At 38.6% G+C, this 22,736-nt stretch overlaps 1 long non-coding RNA gene and 1 pseudogene across 1 annotated transcript in view; both read left to right on the top strand.

The window, feature by feature from the left end:
• LOC138152724 (uncharacterized) overlaps positions 1-18,307 on the top strand; it is a 29,491-nt gene extending 11,184 nt beyond the window's left edge. The window contains exons 2-3 of the long non-coding RNA XR_011166189.1: positions 15,281-15,370; positions 16,406-18,307. This is a non-coding gene — a long non-coding RNA (uncharacterized lncRNA). The remainder of the gene's footprint in view (positions 1-15,280; positions 15,371-16,405) is intronic.
• A 749-nt stretch (positions 18,308-19,056) lies between these two features.
• Positions 19,057-20,644, top strand: LOC138152345 (RNA-binding motif protein, X chromosome-like; annotated as a pseudogene).
• Positions 20,645-22,736: the final 2,092 nt, after the last annotated feature.

The following is a 22,736-nucleotide window of genomic DNA, read 5'->3' as shown; positions in this document are numbered from 1 at the left end:
CTTTTTTTTTGTTGTTGTTGTTAAGAAGTTTATTAATTAATTTATTTTTAATTTCCAACATTCACTTCTCCAAGATTTTGAGTTACACATTTTCTCCCCATCACTTTCCTTCCCCCACCCCCAAGACAGCATGCATTCTGATTACCACTTCCTCCAGTCTGTCTTCCCTTCTATCACTTCTCCCCCTTCTTTTATCCCCTTCCCTTCTATTTTCCTGGAGGGCAAGATATATTTCCATACTCCATTGCCTGTATATCTTATTTCCCAATTGCATGTAAAAACAATTTTTAACTTTCATTTTTAAAACTTTGATATCTAAATTATCTCCCTTCTTCCCTCCCTACCCACCCTCATTCAGAAGGCAAGCAATTTGATATAGGTTATACAGGTGCAGTCATGAAAAACACCTCTATAACAGTCTTGTAGTGAGATTATTTTTTTAAATTTCCCTCCATCCTATCCCACCCCCCTTATTATCTCCTTTGACCCTGTCCCTCCCCAAAAGTGTCTGCTTCTGACCTATCCCTCCCCTAATCTGCCCTCTCTTCTATCATCCCCCCTTATCCACTTCCCCCCTACTTTCCTGTAGGGTAAGATAGATTTCCATACCCAATTGAGTGTGTATGTTATTCCCTCATTAAGCCAAATCTGATGAAAGTAAAGTTCACTCATTCCTTCTCACCTCCTCTCTTCCCCTCCAATGTAAAAGCTTTTTCTTGCCTCTTTTATGAGATAATTTACCCCGTTCTACCTCTCCCTTTCTCTTTCTCCCAGTACAGTTCTCTCACTCACCACTTAATTTTATTTTTTAGATATCACCTCTTAATAGTCTGTTTTACAAATATTATCTTTCCATGTAGGAATGTAAACAACTCACCTTTAATAAGTCCCTTATGATTTCTCTTTCCTGTTTACCTTTTCCTGCTTCTCTTTAGTCTTTTTTTTTTTTTTAAGCAATTGGGGTTAAGTAACTTGCTCAAGGTTACACGGCCAGTTATTATTTCTGGGTGTGGTGCTGAGTATCTGAGCCCGGATTTGATCCAGGTCATCCCGACACTGGAGCCGATGCTCTTACTCGCTGAGCCACCTGGCCGCCCCTAAGCAATTGGGGTTAAGTAACTTGCTCAAGGTTACACAGCCAGGTGTTTCTGGGTAGGTGCTAAGTGTCTGAGCCCGGGATTCGATCTCCAGGTGATCTCAACACTGGAACTGGTGCTCTTACTCGCTGTGCTACCTGGCCGCCCCACTTCTCCTTAGTCTTGTATTTGAAAGTTAAATTTTCTATTCAACTCTGGCCTTTTCATCAAGAATTCTTGGGGTGGCTAGGTGGCTCAGTAAATAGAGCACTGGCCCTGGAGTCAGGAGGACCTGGGTTCGGATCCAGCCTGAAACACTTAACACACACACACACACACACACACACACAATAACCATGTGACCTTGGGGAAATAATTTACCCCAATTTCCCTTCATAAAGAAAAAAATATTCTTGAAAGTTCTCTATTGCATTAAATGTCCATCCCCCCCCCCCCCAAAGGATTATGATCAGTTTTGCTGGGTAGGGGATTCTTGGTTGTAATCCTAGCTCTTTTGACCTCTAGAATATCATGTTCCAAACCCTATAATCACTTAATGTAGAAGCTGCTAAATCTTGTCTTATCCTGACTGTGACTTCATGATATTTGATTTCTTTCTTTTTGACTGCTTGCAATATTTTTTTTCCTTGTCCTGCGAACTCTGGAATTTGGTTACAATATTCCTAGGAGTTTTCTGTTTGAGTTCTTTTTCAGGGGGTGATCAGTGGACTCTTTCAATTTCTGTTTTACCCTGTGGTTCTAGAATATCAGGGCAGTTTTCTTTGATAATTTCTGGAAAGATGGCTTCTAGGCTCTTTTTTTGAACATGGTTTTCAAGCAGTCCAATAATTTTTAAATTATCTGTCCTAGATCTGTTTTCCAGGTTAGCTGTTTTTTTCCAGTGATATAGTTAATATTGTCTTCTATTTTTTCATTCTTTTGCTTTTGTTTTATGATTTCTTGATTTCTCATACTAATTAGCTTCCATTTGCTCCATTCTAATTTTTAAGAAATTATTTTCTTCAACGAGCTTTTGGACCCCCTTTTCCATTTGGCCATTTCTGCTTTTTAAGGCATTCTCCTCATTGGCTTTTTGGACCTGTTTTGCCATTTGTATTAGTCAATTTTTAAGGTGTTATTGTCTTCATTATTTTGGGGGGTTGACTCATTTTTCATGATTTTCTTGTATCAGTCTCATTTCTTTTCCTATGTTTTCTTCTACCTCTCTTACTTGATTTTCAAAATCCTTTTTGAGCTCTTCCATGACCTGCAACTAATTCATATTTTTTCTTGGAGGCTTTTGATATTGAAGCTTTGACTTCATTGCCTTCTTCTGGTTGTATGTTTTAATCTTCTTTGTCACCAAAGTAAAATTCTGTAGTCTGCGGATTTTTATGCTCTTTACTCATTTTCCCAGCCAATTACTTGACTTTTTTTTAAGCAATTGGGGTTAAGTAACTTGCTCAAGGTTACACGGCCAGCTGTTTCTGGGTGTGTGCTAAGTGTCTGAGCCCGGATTCGATCCCAGGTCATCCCAACTCTGGGGCCAGTGCTCTTACTCACTGTTCTACCTGGCCACCCCCAATTACTTGACTTTTTAACTCTTTGTTAAGACAACACTCTTCTTTCAGTGTGGAGGGTATGCTGTTCCAAGCTTCAGAGTTTTTGTGCAGCTGTTTTCAGAGGTACTTCTAGAGACCTATAAAATTTAATTTCTTCCAAGATGGTATGATCAAAGGAGAGGTGTTTACTCCTTGTTTGGCATGTACTCTGGTTTGTGAGTGATCATAAGCAATCTTCTGCTTTGAAACTGTGAAGAGGATTCCCTCTCCACTGTAATCACAAACTCCACCCTGCCACTTAGGACTGTAACCCAGATCCAATAAGGCAAAGCAAGAGAGTCATGCCTCAGCACCAACAAAGAGTTCTCTGCAATCCCCCTCTGATAAGCAGCTGGATCCCCCCCCCCCATCATCTGTAGGCAGAGAGCTCTGAGAGCAGCTGCTGCTGCCCCCACCACCACCTCTACCTCCACCACCCTGGAGCTGGAACTGAACTGTGCACTTCTCTCACCCAGGTCCAACAGACCTTTCCTACTGAACTTCTGTGTTGTCTTTCTTGTTTGTGTGTTGAGAAGTCTGGAAACTGCCATAGCTTCCTTGTGATTCAGTGCCATGAGCCCTGCTCCAGGCCTGTGCCAGAGTGGCCAACTCTTCTTCTTCTCTCCCAGCCTGGTGCAATATACCTTTCCTGTTGACCTTCCAGGTTGTCTTGGGCTGGAAATTTCTTTCATTCTGTCATTTTGTGGGTTCTGTTGCTCAAGAATTTGTTTAGAGCCATTTTTACAGGAATTTGGAGAGGTTTGGGGAAGGGCTCAAGCAAGTCCCTGCTTTTACTCCATCATCTTGGCTCCACCTCCAGTATCCTGCTTCTGATATCGTAATTGTCAGCAGAGAACCAATCTGGGCCTGGAACCATTTAGAGAAAAGCTTATTAAGTTATCTGACAAGGAGGAGATCTGAAAATGGGGTGGCCTGCTCCACCACCACCCCAAGTCTCTGTAAGTTTTACATTATGTAGAGTTCAGACTGAGAAACAAGGAAACAACAGTTGATTGACCAGCATGGAGGCAGTTTCCAGATAAGACATATTATTTATCTTTAGAACTCCTGGAAGGTTTTTTAGGGGTTCAGTATAACCTGCAATTCTAAGTTAAGCATTAAACAACTCTCATCTCCAAGCAACAAGTCTGCTTTCTCAGCTGTATAGGGCTACATTAAAAGAATGTAATGAAGTTTTCCCATGTGAGCTTACATTCTAGTGATGGGAAATAATAGAAGTAATACTATCTGTTATCTATATGTATATGCAAGTATACATATGGGTATGTGTATGAATATATGCATGTGTGCACATATTCACACTTATAGAGATAGATATGCATATAACTCACAGAAAGATACATATTTCTTCTTCATTTCCACTGCCAACATCCAAATATAGGCCCTTATTACCATTACCCATGCACTACAACAAGAGCTTAACAGATATTCCCAAGATTCACTTGCCAAACTCATTTTTCATATGCATAGTTCTGATTAAGTCACTTCTCTGCTCAAAACATCTCTAACTTCTGCTCATAAAAGTTAAAACTAAAAAAATTTTTTTTAAGTTAAAACTGCTTTTTCTGGGCCATGTATAGGTCCCAACACAGCCAACCCAGGTGGTTCTGTTCATTTTTCCCAGCTATATCTCCCATTATTCCCCTCCAAAAAGACTAGACAAATTCCAGGCAAACTGAACCGTTCTGTCCCCCAAACATGCTCTGAACTTTCCTTCTATACATTTATGCATGCTGTTCTATATGTTCTATATGCATGCTGTCCTCCATACTCTCTTTCTGTCTAATAAGTTCCTATCTATCCTTTAAAGTCCTACTCAAATTCTACCTCCTCCATGAAACCTTTCTTGATCCCTCCTCCACAATGCAATTGTATCATTTGAGTATAACAACTAGAGTGTAAGGTCCACGGAGGTCACAACCTTATCTAAGTTTCTCAAACTCCTTGTCAGTGTTCTGCACACAATAATCACAATGATTGTTGAATAACACTTATCCTTCAAGTTATTTCTCTTCTTTCTCACAGGATCATTTGGGGGGTGGGATTCAGCTTCCCATTCTAGTTCATTACATCCTACTCCCCTACCCTGTTTTTGGGAAACTACTGACCAGGGATCTTTATCAGACAAAATAAATATTAGCATGTGTATAATTCAGTTGTACTTTGGTTTAGTTTAATGTCAGCCAGACTTGGGATTTTTAAAAATTACAATATAATTAGATCACAATATTTAGAATTAGAATGATTTAAGATACCATATAATCCAAATCCTTCATTATTCAGGTGAACATTAATAATTTGCCCAAGATTACCACAGGTGATTTGAACCCAGCTTCTTTGATTCCAAATTCAGCACTTTGTCTTTATACACCTACTTCTGGCTATACCTGAGATCAACATACATATCAACTCTCCCTTAAACATCCTAACCACTCAATTCCTGAACCTTCCTCTACCCACCCCAGCCATACACAGTAGTATGACTTGCTTTCAATCCCACCTCCTTTGACCTCTGCAATATTATATTCTAAGACCTTCAATCCCTCAGTGTAGAAGCTGCCAGATCCTGGGTTATCCTGATTGTGTTTCCACAATATTCAAATTGTTTCTTCCTGGCTGCTTGTAATATTTTCTCCTTGCTCTGGAAATTCCAGAACCTGGCTATAATATTCCTAGGAATTTTCTTTTTGGGATCTTTTTGGGGAGGTGATCAGTTAATTCTTTCAATCTCTATTTTGCACTCTGGTTCTAAAACATCAGGGCAATTTTCCTTGAGAAATCATAAGGAACTATTTATATATTCCTACATGGAAAAATGATAATTGTAACTTATGAAACTTTTCTCAGTATGAGAATAGTTGAAGAGAATAGAAATGTGTGTGTATGTGTGTATATGTATATAGGAGGGTATATGGGTGTATGAATACATATGTGTGTGTGTGTGTGTATACAGGTATACATAGAGGGCATAGGACCAATTGAATAGGAAGGGATGATACTTAAAAAGTGAAATTAAGAGATGAGAGGGGAATATAGTGAGGGGAGATGGGGAGAGACAGAATGGGTAAACCAATTATCACCTATCCAGTGAAACTGAGTATAATACTTCAGAGGAAAAAAAAAGTAATGATATTCAATGTGATAGAAGGCTTTTGAGTTTTCCTAATGAAAAGACCAGAGATGAACAAAAAAAATTTTAATTTTCTATTTCAAGACCCAAATAAGCATAAAGAGGTAAAAAAGAAAGACAGAATTCAAAAAGGTTAAATGGTTTGCATCCCTACATGGGAAGATGATACTTGGAATTCTTAAGAATTGTATCAATATTCATGCAGTTAGAAGGAGTATACATAGACAGTGGGTACAAGTATAAGGTGAATTTGAGTGGATGACATTTAAAAAAATTAAGGAGTAAAAAAGAGGATTACACTGGAGCAGAAGGAAGGCAGAGGTAAAATGGGTAAACTATTTCACATGAAGAGGCATGAGAGACCCAATGGGAGGGAAGGGAATATGATGGGCATTGCTTGAACCTTACTTTCATTAGAATTGACTCAAAGAGAGAGTTATATACACAATCAGTTGGATATAGAAATCTATCTGACCCTACATGGAAGTAGCAGGCCAGGGGGGTAAGGGGCAGGGAACTGACAGAGGGGAGGGCAGATTGAGGGAGGTAGTTGTCAGAAGGAAAACATTGGTGAGGAGAAAAAGGGTGAAAGGAGAGAGAGAAGGATAAACAGGAGGAAAAATAGGATGAGGGGAAAATACATAATTAATAATCAAAAATATTAATGTGAATGGGATGAATTCTCCCATAAAATGGAAGGAGCTAGCAGAATGGATTAAGGGCATAGTGGTGCCTTCCCTAAGTTGAGTTCCTTGATTTCATTTTGTCTACTGGCACTCGTTCTGTTTCTCCTAAACACATAATATGATCTCCAGCACTTACACATGCCCCAGACCAAGTTGGAAACTTCTACCAGTAGATGCCATTTTTTTGATGAGGTCACTAAACCCTTACTTTTTCTAACTAGAGACTCTGTTCCAGAACCCCTACATCTAGAGCCTAACACCTAGACTGTTCTTGAAAACCTCAAAATTACCTTATTGTCACCTCCAGTGTTGGGACTTCAGAATTACAGTAAAACCTTTTCTCTTTTTGTTCACCAGTGTTGGTGAATGACTTCAGGTGTCCTCATTCAATCTTTTGGACCTTCTTTTTGTCCTGTAGCTTATTAGTCCACTCAACTAGATACTTTGGCTCTACAAGCTCCCCTTTGCATATGAGCAGCAGCTGCCACCACCCTTCTAGTTGAGAAAGCATGTGATTTGGTTTTGGGGGCCTCACTAATAGTTTAGTGCATCCATGAGTTTGAAGCTGTTTTACTGAGACATCACACTCAAGCCTTTTCTGATCAGAGACTTGCTAAGTCTCTGGTCAAAGAAACTGGGCAAAGAAAATGTGACTGCAACATTGTTCTGCTCTCAACACAACCATGTAGCTTCCTGATCTCCTCATCAAGGGGGAACCTGTCCAGGATTGCTCCTCTGTTTGAAATGGCCAAGAGATCCTTCAATGACCTATCTAATATACCCTCACAGAATCATGACCTGGCCCTGTATATTGATGGTTCTTCTTTTATGAAAGATGATGTCTGTTATGCTGGTGCTGTTGTAGTTACTGATCATGATATTGTTTGGGCATCCTGCCATCTAATCTGAGTGCTCAGGCTGCTGAATTAGTTGCATTTACTCAAGCTTGCTGTCTGGTTGAAGTTGAAGTACTACCATCTACATTAACTCCCATTATGCCTTTGTTATGCTGTTGGGATGCTCTGGTTACAGATGGGTTTCTTGATTTCTGGAAACATTAATTTATAACACTAAATACTACAACAGCTAAAGCTACAACTTTGCTCTGGCTAATATCTATTGTCCTACCCACACTAAGGTAACCAACTGCATTTCAAGAGGAAACAACCATGCTGATATTGCTGCAAAATTTGCTGCCCTTGATGTCCCTGCATATGTATTTCATCTTTCTATTTCTGATTGCTGCTTCTGATGAAAATGATCCCAACCTCTCTTTTTCTTACAATGACTATGAGTTTGCTAAATGGAAACAGTGTTTCCATGTTAAACAGGTTATTTGGGGTTTGGGTGACTGTGGAAGGTAAACCACAACTCCTTCAGAGTTTCTACTACCAGGTTTGTCTGTCTATTCACAGAGGGTCCATTCTGATACCAGACAGAATTATTGTTTAGGCACAACTTTTGTTACTTTGTAGTCAAGTGTGTCAGGAGGGTTGTGATATTCTCTGACCCTGGAGAAGGCAAAGCTATAAATTGTATCCATAGCATCACCTTCCCTAACTAAGGAAGATCCTTTTCCTCTCTGCCAGAGCTTGTCTCCAAAACAACTATGCAGACAATGAACTTAGCAAATTTCACCAGAAGTGGCATAGATTGGACTAAATGTGACTACACTTTTGCCAGACAAAGGTTAATTCCCACCAATTTTATATGGAGTTTAGCATACCCAGCTTAGTTTTTCATCTGTAGGGATAAGGCTTATGCCTCCCTTCTCCCAAATTGGTTTGGAACTTGTGTGATTGCTTATTTAGTCCTGTCAGTCTTAGTCATTGGGAGAAGTGCTGCTAGAAATCTGGATACATGGTGGCATAGCTGTGAAAAAAAAGAGAAACATTAGTGAGTAAACTTAGGAATAAAAATGGCCTGAGGTTGAAGATTCTCTGGTCCCTATTCCCATCCATTGCAATGGTAGAGTTAGAGCAAGCCTCTAGAAACCTATCACTTGAAATTGAGAAACTTGCTCAGGCCACTAGTAAATCTATTCACTATCTCCTAATTGAGGTGAATTCCCTACCTCAATTGACCTTACAAAATTGCATGGTCCCAGATCTTATTGTAGATGTTATAATCTATAATCCACAAGGGAGGGGTCTATGCTATGATCAATAAATCTTGTTGGTACTATATTAACAGGAAAAATTGTAATGAACCTCCATGAATTTCAATTCAGTAGGTTATACCAGAGTCACAACTACCTGAACCAAATGATCCTTGGTGGAATCCTTCCTCCTGGTGTACTTGGTTACAAAGTAATGGCTTATTTGCCACCATAGGCAAATGGGCTCTTGTTGCTTTGTGTGTGAGTTTTATTTTTGGCCTATGTATTAACTGTTGTTTTAAGATTTGTGAAAGAGGGGGGAAGAGCCAAGATGGTGGAGTAGAAGCACAAACTGGGCATGGGTTCTGGCTCCAAACAATTTCAATACCTGTAAAAAATGACTCCAAACAAATTTTAAAGCTACAGAACCCACAAAGTGCTGAAGATAGCTGGCAGGCCAACAGGAAAGGTCTATTGCAGCACAATAGGAGCTGAGCGCAGTACCGCAGGAGCCACTAGGTTCCAGCCTCAAGGAGGCCCTGACCAGCAGCAGCCAGAGCAAACTTCAAGAGAATGAATAACCAGCAGACGGCTTCCAGATTTCTCAATGCATAAATGCCCAAGACAAAGTAAAAGGTCATTGTGGAACTTTGTTGGAACAGGGGAGGACCAAAGAGGATGATCCGGCTGCTGCCCCCTGAGCAAGAAGCAGCAGAGGTGTGGTGGCTGCACCACATGGCTGCCTCAGAAGCTCCTGGCCTGCAGATTGTAAGGAGACCAGTCGACCATTCAGAGAGTAACTCCTCTTGCTTTAACCTGCTTGGATCTGGATCAGAGTCTTGGGTGTTGGTCCTGGGGAGTATGACCAGTGAGCCAGAGTTTGTGGGGGCTATAGAGATGGTGCCCACCTTATAGCTCCAGCAGCTGGGAAAACCTCAGTGATTTGGGACAAAGCTTTCTCCATTCTGGAAGCAGAGTTCTACTGGAGCAAAGTGCTCAAAAGTCAAGTAATTGACTGGCAAGATAAGCAAGCCCAGGAAATGTAATCAAACCATAGATTCCCTTTTTGGGGACAAAAAGGATCAAAGCATGGAGCAGGAGGAAGACAGAGAAGTCAGAACTCCTGCATCAAAAGCATCCAAGAAAAATATGAACTGGGTACTGGCCATGGCTCAAAGCTCAACAAGGATTTTGAAAATCAAGTAAAAGGGGTGGCCAGGTAGCACAGCAAGTAAGAGCACTGGCTCCAGTGTTGGGATGACCTGGAGATCGATTCCCAGGCTCAGACACTTAGCACCCACCCAGAAACACCTGGCCGTGTAACCTTGAGCAAGTTACTTAACCTCAATTGCTTAAAAAAAAAAGAAAATCAAGTAAGAGAAATGGAGGAAAAATTGGGAAGAGAAATGACAATGATGCAAGAAAATCATGAAAAGTGAGTCAACAACTTGCTAAAGGAGACCCAAAAATACACTGAAGAAAACAAGACCTTAAAAAATAGACTAACTCAAATGGCAAAAGAGGCTCAAAAGACCAGTGAGGAGAAGAATGCCTTAAAAAGATGAATTTGCCAGATGGAAAAGGAATTTCAAAAATTCACTGAATAGAATAACTCCTTCAAAATTAAATTGGAGCAATTGGAAGCTAATGACTTTATGAGAAATCAAGATACTATAAAACAGATCCAAACAAATGAAAAAATAGAAGGCAATGTGAAATATCTCTTTGGAAAAACCACTGACCTGGAAAAAATAGATCCAAGAGAGATAATTTAAAAATTATTGAACTACATGAAAGCCATCATCACAAAAAGAGCCTAGACACCATCTTTCACGAAATTATCAAGGAAAATTACCCTGATATTCTAGAACCAGAGGGCAAAATAGAAAGAATTCACAGATCACCTCTTTAAAAAAAAGATCCCACAAAGAAAACTCCTAGGAATATTATAGCCAGGTTCCAGAGTTCCTAGATCAAGGAGAAAATATTACAAGCAGCCAAGAAGAAACAATTTGAATATGTTGGAAACACAATCAGCATAACACAAGATCTAGCAGCTTCTACATTAAGGTATCTAAGGACTTGGAATATGATATTCCAGAGGTCAAAGGAGCTAGGACTAAAACCAAGAATCACCTACCCAGCAAAACTGAGTATAATGCTTCAGGGAAAAATGTGGTCATTCAATGAAATAGAGGATTTTCAAGCATTCTTGATGAAAAAACCAGAGCTGAACAGAAAATTTGACTTTCAAATACAAGAAGCAAGAGAAGCATGAGAAGGTAAAAAGGAAAAAGAAATCATGAGGAACTTATTAAAGGTGAACTATTTGCATTCCTACATGGAAAAACAATAATTGTAACTCCTAAGACTTTTCTCAGTATGAGAATAGTTGAAGGGAATATATATACTATGTATTTATAGGAGGCTGTATGTGTATATAAATATATATATGAATGTGGGCATATGCATGTTCATGTATACATAGACAGAGGCCACAGGATGAGCTGAATAAGAAGAGATGATATCTAAAAATTAAATTAAGAGGTGAGAGGGGAATTTATTGGGAGAAGGAGAAAGGAGGAGATAGATTAGAGTAAATTATCTCATATAAAACAGGCAAGAGAAAACTGTTACAATGGAGGGGAAGAGCAGGAAGGTGAAAGGGACTGGAGCAACCTTACTCTTGTTGAATATGGCTTAAGGAGGGAATAACATACACACTTGATTGGGTATCTTACCCTACAGGAAAATAAGGGGGAAGGGGATAAGAGGGGGAATGACAGAAGGGAGGGCAGATTGGGGGAGAGGGTAGTTAGAAGCAAACATTTTTGAAAAGGGATAGGGTCAAAGTAGAAATTAGAATAAGTGGGGAGCAGGACAGGATGGAAGGAAATATAGGTAGTCTTTCACAATATAACAATTATGGAAGTTATTTGGGTAACTACACATATACAACCTATATTGAATTGCTTATCTTCCCAGTGGGGTGGATGAGGAGGGAAGAAGGGGAAAAATCTTGAACTCAAATTTTTAAAAACAAATGTTTAAAAAATTGTTTTTTACATGCAACTGGGAAATAAGATATATAGGCACAGGGATATAGAAATCCATATTGCTCTCCTAGTAAGTTGGGGGGGGGGAATGGGAGAGAATATAAGAGAGAACCGATTGGGGGGAAGAGGTATTCAGTAGGCTTGCTATTTTGTTTTTGGGGAGGGGGCAGGGGAAAGATGGGGAGGAAAAACTGTAACTCAAAACTTCATGGAAATGCATGTTGAAAACTAAAAATAAATTAATTAAAAAAATATTTGTGAGAGAGTGACATCTAATGATCTTTTCAAGCTATGCCATTCTAATTCTTATTCTGAGGCTATTTTAGGTTTTGATTTGGCATATAGATAGGTGATTAATGGGAATGAGTTGGTCCCTCACCCTTAATCAAATGAAGGGAATTGACGAAATAGAGGGAACACCAGCTACAAAATGGAATTGGTTTGGTGGAAGAATCAAAAGAAGCAATCACATTCTATCTCACCAACATTGACTCCATCTTGTGCTGCCACATGTATTCTCCTCCATTTTGTTGTTTCTCTATGAATCATCTGTGGGAAACCAGATGGTATAAACCATCTATGGTTTCAGAAATGCAGGTGGATGCAATTGTCTGGGGAGTGAAGACTTCTCAGGATGTATCTTAGAATTTGGTGTCAGTTTTGATTTTTGACTTCCCATTTCCCTCTTCCCCCTTCATTTCTGTATATTTGTGTGTGTGTGTGTGTGTGTGTGTATCTAAATAGTGTTCATTTGAAATCTTGGCTATTATAGAAATGTATGCAGTGGTTTAGAGTTATAATTTATTTCCTGTTTAAAGTGGTTTGGAAATGGATGGATGGAAGCAAGTTTTAAATACATAATATTTGGGACACTTTTCTAAATTCTGTAATTTGGCAAAATTATGAATTATGTTGGTAAAAAAACAATTTTCTTATTATTATTCAGAAACTGCTAAGTACCCTAAAGTTCTTATGAACTCTGTACAATGATTTTTCAAGTCTGCTTCATCTACTGTTTCCCTGATGATAAGACCTATCCCGAAAATAAGCCCTCCCCTTACTGTGTAAGATTCCTCTAAAATAAGCCCTCCCCCGAAAATTAGCCCTATTGAGATTGCTACTGTAGTGAAGGTGATCCCCTGCGCTACATGCTACATTACAGTACCCTCTGTATGCACCGTCCTCCCCCCCCATGAAACGCACGCCGCGCTCCGAGCTGCATCCAATCAGAGCTGCAGCAGTGAACGCGTCATCCTGTTCTTCCCCAGTGATCTGCTTATTGAATAAAGGTACATTTTTTTGTTCACATTTACCTGTTTATTAAAATTGCTGTCAATGTTCATTAAAATAAGCCCTGCCCTGAAAATAAGCCCTCTGGTGTTTTTTCTGTCCAAAAAAAATAATAAGACAATGTTTTATTATCGGGGAAATACGGTAGGGATATAGTTATATATGTTAAGTTGGGTGTATGTGAAATATATTGTTTAAGGAATTTATATTACGTAAGTATATTTTACTAATATAATTGTAAGTAATTTGGAAACGTCTAAATTAAGGTCACCATATTGTTAATTGGTTCTGAATTCAAAGTTTAAATTAAAGAACATAATAATTGTGTTACTGGTATACAGTTGTATTATCTATGTTGTAACAGAAGCATTTTTTTTCTAAATGCTGTTAAATTAGGAGTTATATTGTCAGAGGAATAGAAAAATGATAAATGGGACACTCTGACCATGGGTTGTAATATTTTGAAATATTGTAATTTGGGAAATCTTAAGCCTCCAAGTTTGTCTTTATTTAAAAGGTGGTTTCAGTTGAGATTGTTTTGCTATGAAACTTGTAAGATACTGTTTTAATGCTAAAACCAAAAATTGTTAACAGGCAGTCAAATAAATCTGTAAAACTCCTTTCCTTGTAGTTTGTGGTCTGGCCAGGCTGAAATGAGAGTTAGGTATAGCTAACACAGCAGAATGTGAGAATTAATCATTAAGAAGTTGGAAATTGATTATTGAACTTGCTGGAGAAACTGTAGTATTAAAACATCCACCCACTCAGCATCCTCCACCCCCTCCTCAGAGTTAAGTGAGTACCTCAGCAGCATAGGGATCTGTCTTTAACAACTAGAAGTTTTGTTAACCCTTCTCATCCCAGATTAAATGGGAGAGGAGAATGTAGGAGAATTGTGGGGGTGGTGCTCGCAGACTGGCAGTAGCCCCACCTAACTGCCTATGCCTCTGGACACTTTGTAGCCCACTATCTTAGACAAGGTTTGGAGGTGTCACCCAGGTCGTGTACTTTCTGCCACCCCAGCCCAGCAGCTGCAAATAGTCCCAGGCTCTGCACATTTTTCAGTTGTTGGAGGGGTAGAGGTAGATGGATAGGGTTTATGGGGAACATTTCCTTAAGCCCTGCCTCCAAGAAAAGTCACTGGGAAAGCCAGTATCTCTTCCATGTAAACTCTGCACTTCTCTGTTACAGTTACAAAAAATGTATTTTATCTCTGTTTAACCTGTTTCCTAAATTTGTAAAAGGAAAAATAATAGTGTTGTGAGATTAAAATGATATAATGATTGTAAAATGTTTAACAAATGGCATGTGTTGGATACAATATCATTATCTAATTTTGAAGTGGTTTTTCGATGCCAGGAGTGATAAAATCAATTAATTTGTAAGTCATTTGATATCATTTGAAATTCATTGTTATGTTGTTGCCATATCTTTAAGATTGTAATTTTGTGATCTAGAAATTCTGTATAATACATTAGGAATGTATGTCACTTAAGAAAATCGTAAACAGCTTAAAGAACTCCAATTTTAAAGGTTTATTGTTGCTTTAAGGAAAAGAAAGATATCATTTAAAACTTTCCATTAATTTTCTTCATAAAAGTTTAGTGATTATTCCCCTTAACATCGTGATGAATTCAAACTGCTTTTATTTTTAAGAAAGGAAATACTTTTAGAAAAGAATTTTTGCAGAGAAGACCTTGCTGTTTTAATCTGAATTTGTGGTTATTGAATGACATAAGCAAAAGTTAACATTTGTATTTGAATATATGAGTGAAAATTTAAAAATTCCTGAAGTATCTCACTCTTCCAGACTGAGTATAATTAGGGAAGAATAAACAAACCTGCAAGGAAACTAAAATTCCAGTGTAGAACAGTTATGTTAGTAAAAAGAATCACTTATGAGCTATCTTGTTTTGTGGTTAAAACGGAAAGCTGAATAATCTGGATAGTGGGTTTGAGAAATTTGGAAAGCTAATAAAGGTTCGATTAGAAATATAGAAGGCAGAAAGATTTGTAAGTTGATTTTATAATTAGTAGCTCAATAAAATTCTAGATTGCCCTGTCTGAAGTATACTAGTCTATATTTATTTGCTATTTAAGACTTTTGGGGACTACAAATTTACTATTGTTTTAAGCCTTGATTACAGGAATAGTTGTCATAAAGGCCAATAATGGAATGGCAGGGGCTGCAGGCTGAGAACTGCTAAAGGGGGATGTTTGTGCCTGGGAAAAGTTTTGAAGACAGACTTTGACACTCCCTAGGTGAGATCCTCTCTGATTCTATTTCCCAATTGTGAAAATTCCCACCTATTTATGCCTAAGCCCTGCTTTCAGCACCAAGTGACTACCTGAATGCCTACCAGAGATGACTCATGCCTGGAATCAAACAGAGCTAAGGAGGTCTTCCTTCTGGTAAGATTTATGACATTGTCCTTCTTTTTCTTTTATAGCAAATTCATCACGAAGTAATATTCAGGGCCAAATAAATGAATAAATAAATATAGAGATAACATCCTTCAAAGGAGGAAATGATTAGACCAAGTCATAAGGCAAAGATGTAATGTGATAAATGTCTAATTGAATAGGATAGTAAAGTTTGAGGAGAGCAACAGGATCAGACTTAGATGATTCCTCTAAAACTATTACAGATGTTTAAGGTTGGCTTCCAAAAATTGTCTATTATGAAAATTTAAGCTTTGAGCATATCTGGGAATAAGATCAAAGGTTGGATTTTTGCGTAAGGACTGTATAAGATAGTGGTAAGAATGAAATTAATGTTACTTTATTAAAGCATCTGTCTGATAATTTTAAAAAGGGTAGATGAAACCATTTTTTGATAGATCTTCACATTTTAAAAGATTCCTATACCAGGTACAGGATTTAGGAAAGATGGGAATAACAAAGAATAAATAAACTTAAAATTCTCTGAAGTTTCAAAATGTGGAACGAATTTTAAGTGATTGTACTCATTTATATTAAGTCAGAATTATGTGGTAACCTCTAGAACTGAACTGGAGAAGCAGAACTCCCTTTCTGCATTGTATAATTACATGAGACATCTGGGACTCAAAAGTGTTGTTTAAATGAATATTGGGAATAGGTCACTGGGATACAAGGAATTGGATGTTCATTGACATTGATAATAATGATTCTGTTCATTTGTATGGTTTGTGTGTGTTTTCTTGGTTATCTTGGTGACATGTAATATCCTTTCTAAAATATATTGTGAACCACCTAAGAAATTTAATCTTTATCTGACTTAAAATAATCATGTAATTCTGTAAAATTGTGAGAAAACTTTATTGTATTGTTTGAGTCTAGCCCTGTGTGGCTAAGAAAACTGAACTACTTGATTATACTCTTTGGACCTAGCCTTACATGGCTGGGAAACTGAATCTTTCTATGTACCTTTGGTGTCAAATCATATGTTTCTGGTAACCCTATCAGGTCTGTCTGACTGTGCCAGCATGTGTATATGAAGTCTTAAGCACCTGAAGATTGCTCCTCCTCCAAGCCAAGGGATCTGAAAAAGACGACATCAGATGCAGACAACTTTCCCAAGAGTCCGGACCTGACCTTTGCTAGAACTGCTTCTTTCCTGAAGACCCCATCTTGGGAAGACAAGATTGTAGAAAAAGATTTATCAGCAATAATATCCGAAATTTTCAGAGAATGAAAAGAAGAGAAGGGATTGTCTGGGGAGTGAAAACTTCTCAGGATGTATCTTAGAATTTGGTGTCAGTTTTGATTGTTGACTTGCCCCTTTCCCCTTTATTTCTACTGTCAATCAGCAGCAAGACCTTTTAGGAGTCTTTTGACCCCCATCTAGCTTCCATCCTTTGTCTACTTTCCTGCCTCTGTGGGCCCCTCCTCCCAGTCAGTGGGAGTCTGGGACAACCCAACCTCGAACCCCGCCCCCAACCAATGGGAGTGAGGATCAGTGGGGGAAATATGACCCTGCTGTATTAGGGTTTAAAAATTCTGTTCGTTCCATATTGTGGGCCTCCTCTCCCTGCTCTGTCATGGAGAGGAATGGGGGAAGAGAATAAAATGCTCTGTTATGGAGAGGAATGGGGGAAGAGAATAAAATAAAATTTCCTGTTTTTATCCTGAGAAATATCCATGTTCTTGATTAAATTTTGAATGGGTTTTTTCACCCCACACACAACAAATCCACATCTCATCAGTCTATGAATAGAAAAATCCTGAAACCTACTCATCCCCCTCCCAACTCCACCAAAACTCATCCCCCTCCTAATTTGGATAGCCCCTAATCTTTCCTCCAATTAGAATTTATATTATTTAATTTCATATGCTGATTTATATCCTGGTTAATATTTTATTATAATTAATTAGTCATGTGACATATTTTAGCTATAATTTTTTTCTTCTGAAAACTGCCAGTTCATATCCTTTGACCATTTATCAATTATTTTATCTCTTATTTTTATAAAATTGACTTGGTTCCCCTGTATATTTGAGAAATGATGCCTTCATCAGAGAAATTTGCCATAAAAGTTTTTGATACATCTTTATTGTCTGTGGTACCTTTTAGGAAAATGTAGTTTCCCTGATTAGCTCTTTTAATTAGGTTTATTTTTGCTTTTTCTTTGTCTGTGATTCTGATTACTACCTCTGGCTTTTTTAAATAATATTTTATTTTTTTCCCAATTATATGTAAAGACAATTTTCAGTATTCATTTCTGCAAAATTTTGAGTTCCAAATTTTTCTCCCTCCCTCTTTCTTCTCATCTCTCCTTAAAACAGTAAACAATTTGATATAGGTTATATATGTGCAAATATGTAAAAGATATTTCTACATTAGTCACAGTTGTGAAAGAAGAAACAGACCAAAAGGAAATGCATACACATACACACAAACAAAATAAGTGAAAAAGGTCTGTGTCAATCTTCATTCAAAGTCCATTTTCCCTCATGAGTCCTTTGTAATTAACATGGATCACTGTATTGCTGAAAAGAGCTAAATCATTCCTAGTTGATCATCACAAAATGTTGCTAAATATTTTGGCACATGTGGGTCCTTTTTCCATTTTTATGATCTCTTTGGGATACAGACCTAGTGGTGGTATTACTGGATCAAAATTTTTCACAGTTTGGTTGTCCTTTGGACATAGTTACAAATTGCTCTTCAGAATGGTTCACAACTCCACCAACAATACATTAGGGTCCCAATTTTCCCACATCCTCTCCAAAATTTGTCATTTTCCTCTTTTGTCATATTAGCCAATCTGATAGGTATAAGGTAGTACCTCAGGGTTGTTTTAATTTGAATTTCTCTAATAAAAAGTGATCTAGAGTACTTCTTCATATGGCTATAGATAGCTTTGATTTCTTTGCTGCTATGACGGATTTGGCTTTCTGGTGTTGGGATTCAACTTTCTGGTGTTTGAATAAATATTTTGGTTTTGACTTTCATGCAGCAAGTCTGTTGTATTTTATGATTCAGAACTATATCCAAAGGCCAACTAAACTGGTACATTCATAACTGCCACAGGTGCTGTGAATATCATGTTGGTGCTACATTTGGTGACAAAGATAGGATCGCAAAATATCAGACCTCTATTTGGAGACAGAAGGGCTTTAGAGAGACAAACGGATATCCCAGTATGGGAGGATTTACTTTATTCCTCCCTAGCAAGAAAATGGACTTAAGAGCACAAGGCTCTGAAAACTAGGGATCTAGGCCAAGAAAGGGAGAACCTAGAGAATTGGAAAGATGTTTGCAAGGAATACCAATAGAACCAGGAAAAGAGCTGGCAGGGGTGTGTAACAAGTTATTGCCTTGTGTAAAAGCAGAGACCAGCTGTTGGAAGAGAAAGCTCAGATGGAAAGGGAATTTACTGGTTTGTATGGGAATCTTTCTGTGCCACAGAGTTCAGGGTCTCCTTTAGAAGAGCAAGCTGGGGATTGCATAGTTGCATCTGTCCTATCCTTGTCATCTAGGCAGCTCAGGGGCCTTAGAGACCAAAGTGGGCTGGAACACATGCATACAAAGCCGAGTTTAGAGCTCGTGGTGGCAGTGGGAAGCTGAAGGGAGTGAAGCCAGAAGTAGCCAGAGAGCCTAGTGCTCTCACTAGCCCCTCCTGCCTAATTGATTATAACAAAATCAGAATGGTTGAAGCAGATTGTCCAGGGAAACTGTTTGTAGGTGGACTCAATACAGAGATAAATGAGGAGGCTCTTGAAGCTGTTTTTGGGAAATATGGGTGGAAATACTTCTGATGAAAGACCCAGAAACCAGAAAATCCAGGGGGTTTGCTTTTATCACTTTTGAAAGTCCTGCAGATGCAAAAGATGCTGCCAGAGACATGAATGGGAAGCTTCTAGATGAAAATCAATTAAAGATGAACAAGCCACCAAACCAACATTCGAGAGTGGTGGTAAGGCATGGACCACCCCCTCCACCAAGAAGCAGAAGCCCTTCAAGAGGCCTTAGAGGAGGAGGAAGAGGAGGAAGTGGAGGAACAAGGAGGCCACCATCACATGGAGGATACATGGATGATAGCTGATATTCTCTTAACTTCAACATGGGGTCTTCCAGGGGACCCCTTCCAGTAAAAAGAAGCCCACCACCACATAGTATGCATACTGTGATGGGGTCCTTCACCTAAAAGATCTGTACCTTCAGGGCCAGTGGGCAGCAGTAGTGGAATGTGAGGAAGGGGAGGAAGAGTATCACGTGGTAGAGACAACTACGGAAGTCCACCATGAAAAGACGCAGTGCCATCTAGAAGAGATGTTTACATGTCACCAAGAGATGATGGATATAATACTAATGACAGCTATTCAAGCAGAGATTATCAAAGATCTTGAGACAATAGAGATTATGCTCCACCTCCTAGAGATTACGCATACTGCGATTATGGTCATTACAATTCATGTCATGAATATCAATCTAGAGGCTACAGTGATTGTGATGGTTATGGTGGTCATGATAGAGACTGTTCAGATCACCCCAGTGGAGGCTCTTGCAGAGATTTGTATGAGAGTTATGGTAACTCATGTAGTGCTCCACCTGCTCAAGGGCCCCCTCCATCTTATGGTGGAAGCAGTCGCTATAATGATTACAGCAGAGATGGATATGGTGGAAGCAGAGAAAGTTATTCAAGCAGCCGAAGTGATATCTACTCAAGTGGTCGAGGAGATTGTGTTGGCCATGAAGATAGAGGGCTCCCCCCTTCTATGGATAGGGGATACCCTCTTCTACATGATTAGTACAGCAGCTCAAGCTGCGGAGCACCAAGATGTGGCTGTGGAGGAAGTTGATCTGATAAAGGAGGAGGCAGAAGCAGATATTAAAATGAAAAATTTAAGTTTTGGGACCAAAACCCCCTTTCAAAAAAAAAAAGCAAACGGAGCTTGTTCTATCTTTAGTACCAGAGAACTACTAAAAAAGAAACAAAATTGTTTTTCTTTTTTCATTTGCTGTTAAGTTCCCCTCCATGATTTTTATGCTTTTGTGAAGAACAAGTTAAAGCAATGTTTAATTTCATTTCAGATTTGTTTGTTTCTTTCCAAAAAACAGATGTTAAATGTGTGAAATTTGAGTTCTGTGTACCATTATTGTAAGTTCCAAAGTAGTTTTCCCTGAAAAGCTAAAAAAAAAAAAAAAAGAGCAAGCTGGGGAGTCTCATGTGGTAGTAGAACAAGCTACTGTACATTTAGCTAAGAAGAAATTTTAAAACTAACAAAAGGAATATGCATGCAGCCCTTGCACAAACTGGGCCTAGTTGGGGCCCCGACAATTGCCAGGAGAATGTGTGGAAGGAAAATGAAACAAAGTTAGATGAGGAGGCTTTTATGAGTGCAGAGGTTTGCCTAATGCTAAGAAGAAAGCAGGAGAACAAGGGGGACCATACAATGTTTAGGGAAGTAATTGAGGATTTTACTCAGCAGGAGGTCACTGATATATTAAGTCGATTCACCCAAAGGATGGGAGAATTGTTAGTGTGTTGGATGGTGAGAATCAGTGATGAAGAGACTGGAAGAGTATCTATAGATAATGTAGATTGCTTGAAATTTATAGCTATTAGTCAGAATCCTTTTGTACAGAAAGCTTTTATGGATTACCATATGCAAAGAGGTAACAATGGAATTGATCTGTTAGTTTTAGCTGCTGAGGAATGCAATAAAATGTATCCCACTGATTCTATGTAGCCCAGTGGAGATAGACCCTGATACTTGCTTGGGATCTGTATGAGAAAGTTAAGGGAGGAGGTAATGAAGACAGCAATTATGATTGGAGACACAGATCATATTACAGTACTCCCTTAATAATTTCTCATAGAAATATAATAGTGAAAACTGTTCCTCCTGCTGATTAGCACCTAATTCTGATTCTACTAATTGGGGAGATAAGGCACTCTCTTTTGGAGGTGCTGGATAAGATTTCACAGTTAAGTGACTTAGAGGAATGGGGGAAAGATAAATTTCCTCAAGAGAGAAGAGTAAATAACCAGCAGATTCAAAATCAGAATAGACTGACAAGAAAATAATTTTTTTACTGCTTGATTGAGAACAGGGATAGATTTTTGGGAAAAAAGATATAATATCCCAACTAATGAACTACATAAAATGTACCCCAAAAAAGGGGGCTTAATTTTAGACTGAGCTGGGAAGTAAGAATTGCCTCTACAGATCCTCCTGAAACACCTGCAGGGAAAATAGGAAATTGGCCAGGTCACAGCTCAGATTAAAGAAAGTATATCTCTAGCCAGAAAGATGTCCCCCAAACTGCAAGTTAGAACAGTAAACAACAAGGAATAAGGCTACGATAGTGGGTTCATGGACTCCAAAAGCATGCCTGACCCTATATCTACCCTGCTTCTGGTTGTTGTCTCCTTGTTTCTTTATGACTTTTTGTCTGTTAAACATGTTTGCTAGATTTGTCTCCTGCAGGCTTAGTACCCTCTACCTGCAGGTGCCTGATCACTTAATTAAACTCAGAGGCTTCTCAAGGTAGAAAGTAGAAAGGAGGGGAGGCTAGGTGGCACAGTGAATAGAGCACCAGCCCTGGAGTCAGGAGGACCTGAGTTCAAATCCGGCCTCAGACACTTCACAAAATTACTAGCAGTGTGACTTTGGGCAAGTCACTTAACCCCAATTGCCCTCCAAAAAATAATATAAGACAGTAGAAAGGAGTTTATTACGATTCTCATGAGAAAAGGGAGACTCACATTGAGTGCATTCAATAAATTCTTAGTGTCCCCTCCTTTCTACTTTCTACCTTGAGAAGCCTCTGAGTTTAATTTGGGTAAGGTTCTTTGTTACCCCCCCACACACCCATGCCCTCTGTTTATGTAGATTCCTTCTAACTGCCCTAATAATGATAAAGTTGTTAAGAGTTACATGTGTTGTTTTCTCATATAGGAAGGCAAATAGTGTTACCTTATTAAGTCCCTTATGATTTCTCTTTCATGTTTACCTTTTTATGCTCCTCTTGAATCTTTTGTTTGAATGTCATATTTTCTATTCAACTCTTGTCTTTTCATCAGGAATGCTTGAAAGTGCACTATTTCTTTAAATGTTAATTTTACCTCCTGCAGGATTATACTCAGTATACCTCAGATGTATAGGTTATTCTTGGTTATAATCCTATCTCCTTTACCTTCCAGAATATCATATGCCAAGCCTTCCAGTCTTTTATTGTGGAAGTTGATAAATCCTGTGTTATCCTGACTGGTTCCTCCATAATATTTGAATGGTTTCTTACTGGCTCCTTGCAGTATTTTTTCCTTGAACTGATAGCTCTGGAATT

This window comes from Petaurus breviceps, unplaced genomic scaffold, assembly GCF_028583685.1.
Source record: "Petaurus breviceps papuanus isolate PSGF00001 unplaced genomic scaffold, PetGlider_PUasm1.0 90925, whole genome shotgun sequence".
Taxonomy (NCBI): Eukaryota; Metazoa; Chordata; class Mammalia; order Diprotodontia; family Petauridae; genus Petaurus; species Petaurus breviceps.
The sequence above is the reverse complement of the archived record's forward strand: the minus strand, read 5'-3'. Positions and strand labels throughout refer to the sequence as shown.